The 3,552-nt window shown below is 27.8% G+C and overlaps 1 protein-coding gene across 1 annotated transcript in view; it reads left to right on the top strand.

The window, feature by feature from the left end:
* The window catches only part of LOC113404244 (protein phosphatase 1 regulatory subunit 12A), a 538,461-nt gene that overhangs the window by 297,958 nt on the left and 236,951 nt on the right, over positions 1-3,552 (top strand). The gene's annotated exons all lie outside the window — the stretch shown is intronic.

The following is a 3,552-nucleotide window of genomic DNA, read 5'->3' as shown; positions in this document are numbered from 1 at the left end:
GATTTTATATATTTTTTAATGAATCAATGCGTCGGAACGGTGTACACTTTGCGTTATAAATAAATCAGAAGGCAAGACGAGTTTCTTTTAAAACGTCATTGGAGACAGGTTGATTGCGGTGAATGATAATGAGAATTTGACGAGTTTTGACGTTGTATGTTTTGGAACGAGGAGATTTTTTAAGGTTGTATTTACGGTATTGCGTTTTGTATATTTATTTTTAACTAACGAATAAAAACGTACCCATAAATTAATTCAATGCAGTTTCATGTTTATCTTATTTTGTATGTTTTTTTTAATTCAATCGTAAAAATATCAGAACTTATTAGGTAATCAAGTATACAGTATACAAGTATACAGTAACTGTACGATTAAAAAAAACTGTTGCTTTGATAGCCCTTTTATTGAGGAATATTTTATTGCAGAGCTATAACAATTGTTGAACAAGGCAAACTGCAAAACTATGCCCTACTTAAAATTTTATGTAACTAGACATTACATAAATATATTTTCGCCTAATACTCTGGAGCACGGCTCAATTTCCCTTGGTAATCTTTTATTCTATCACTAAACATCGTGTCTCGGTTTAAAGGATGAGCCAGTGTAATTACAAGCATATTGAACATAACGTCTCAATTTTCAAGTTTTGCGCAACGGCCGTATAGGAAGGATTAATATTTCTTATAACGCCAATGTCTATAAGCGGTGATCGGAGATCCATTTACCAGTCCACCTGGTTATTATAAATAAATAAAAAGATAATACGACAATCAAAAATGAAGTCATCAAAATATATCGAATCTTCTCCAAAATTATTTGTATTAAAAAAGTATTTTTAAGTTTATTCCATAAATTGAAGTCACTAAAAATCATAACCGTAGTTACCATTAGAAATAATTTAACATTTAAATCCTTAACCCTCGGAAACAACTTACTACTATGTATTATTTGCAGTCGCTAGCTTAGACGTTCGAACTCATTTCAATCGTTAATAAACATCATTAAAATACCTCTATATATATGAGTCAATAGCTTAAAGATATCAGATGCCAAGTATTGACACAATATTCAAAGATTTATCGAGACATCCACACGGTCACACGCCACAGCATTCACAAAAATCGCGGGCTATGCCATCTTGTTAAAATATTTCAACTAGATTTATAACGGAACGTCAATATTTTAATGAATTCCTTAGCTACTGTTGAGAAAAAAAATATATATTTTCGGCAGCTGGAATTGAATTAGTGAAATAGCTTTATAAGAGTTGCACGCGACACAATAATTAAACAGATTAAATCGATATGGTTATTGCTCGAGTATAATAAATGAAATTAATCATATTGAAAGTGACAAAATGTGTGTGTTTCGATGTTTGTTTGCGTTACGTTAACATTTAACGTTAAGTTACGTTAACCTTTTTGTAACGTAAATCTAGTATTACCGGAGTAAAGGATGTAAAATGAAAGACAAACAAATTTGTTATTAATTTCAATATATTACTTTTAAAGTATAAATAGGTTTATACACATGATATAACTACATACACGTCTTACGGTCTAAACTGTACTAATACAAAATAGGTATAAGATCACCTATGTACGTATGTATAATATAGATATACAATTTGATTATTTATATGTCTTGATGACTGTCAAAAATGAGAACGCGTCAAGAATAGTGGCAACACTAAGTACACGCACATTAGTAAAGTATTATGACGTTCGGCGAGTGTCAAGCGTGGATGTCACGCACACCAAGATAATAAATTTGGGCCGTTTTATTCATGTGACACTTTATCAGGATATAGAAATAATCGAAGGATTTACGTTGAATATAAATAAAATGACGTTAGAGTCACCGGCCGTAAAAAGTTCGGAACAAAACTATTTCTAAATTGTCATTCAAATCCTTTGTGAAGTTGTATATATTAACAAATGTATAAACATATGTAATTATATAAATGTTGAAATCATTATTAATTTATCCTTATTAATAAACAATGTATTGGAAGTGACTAATTAAACAACATTTCTCTCTTTCTGTCATGAACATTAAACCATTCGAAAAAAGAGAACGAGAGACAATTCATCATGTACCATACTACTATACAAAGTTTATTAATAAGTCGGTAGGGAAAAAAATATGATTAATATTTAAAACCAAAATGAAATCAAAGTAATCAAGTATTACGATCATATTTTGATACGCTATGATTAAATTAAATTAATAAATAATAAAAATATAACAATAAAATTATAACACTTTAATAAAATTACTGTTATTGAATATTTATATAACAAAAATTAACCCATTAATTAAGCGAATTCATATATTTATGTTACATATTCTAATAATTATTATATAAAGGATATATTATTAACAAGTAATACCTATTACAAAATCAGTTATTCGTCAATTACATTTCTTCTAAACAAAATGATATGGTTTTACTGATATCTTTAAAAAATCCTTATATATAATTATGTACGTAGCACACTCATAAACATTTACCTAAATAGGTCTAATATTAGGTACAAAAAGTACAGTACCTAGTACTGTCCCAATAGTCACATTAAAACTAAGTAAATTACATTATTATGAAGTTAAAATATTGGGGGAAGTGTTTACAATAAAGTCTGTATCTAGAACAAAATCACATTGAAAGCGACACTTATGTTGTCTATGATCTCAAATCAATATAAAACATGAACTGTAGTTTTTATATCAATTTGAATAATTTCATTTAATATATAAGTCGACACGAAATCAAAAGCTTGACAACGAACCAGCTATATCGAACAAATAATCATCGCAGGTTCCTTTATAAAGCTTTGGTCACATGGCGACGAAACTAAATCACTAATACGAAACAGTCGTCTGTTCGTGGAAGTATAATTCTTCCATAATAAATGTAGCAGAGCATATGTATATTATAAGATATATTATAAGATGTTATATGTAATTATATTTAAATAAGCTTATATAGCAGTAATCTTATTTATAAGATTACTCAAACACTAAAAACTAATCTTTGACTAGTATCACTTTACTTAGAAAAATCTTGGCAGGTATGTAAAGATATAATACGATATATAAATATATGTTACCGTACTGTTACAAACGTACTGTTTATGTATATATATATATATGTCTACATCAAAATTATAATACAATAAATGATAACGAAAACTATTTAGATATATTTTATTAATGAATCCATAAAATTAAAAAAATCTTAGCAGCCGTCATTGTGAGGGATACTTAGTTACAATAATAGATTTAGTTCAATATGTAGTATATTAATAGTTCCTGTTATGAAATTCAAATATGGAAAATAGAATAAGTAACTAAACAAAAAGTAATTTCTCCAGAAATGTTTTATAAAAAAATTAAGGATAGTAGACAAAATGGCAATAAACGAAATTTCCGACGTGTTACTTTTAAAAGGAATTTCCTTCTTATTTACATAGAAATGTTATTTTTAAGGATTTTACTATTTAAGGATCAGCCCACAGTGTGAAAATGAAAAATTAAGTTTTATTTCAGCAT

The sequence above is a fragment of the Vanessa tameamea genome, chromosome Z (assembly GCF_037043105.1).
Source record: "Vanessa tameamea isolate UH-Manoa-2023 chromosome Z, ilVanTame1 primary haplotype, whole genome shotgun sequence".
Taxonomy (NCBI): Eukaryota; Metazoa; Arthropoda; class Insecta; order Lepidoptera; family Nymphalidae; genus Vanessa; species Vanessa tameamea.
Note: the sequence above shows the minus strand (reverse complement) of the source record. Positions and strands in the feature narration are given on the sequence as shown.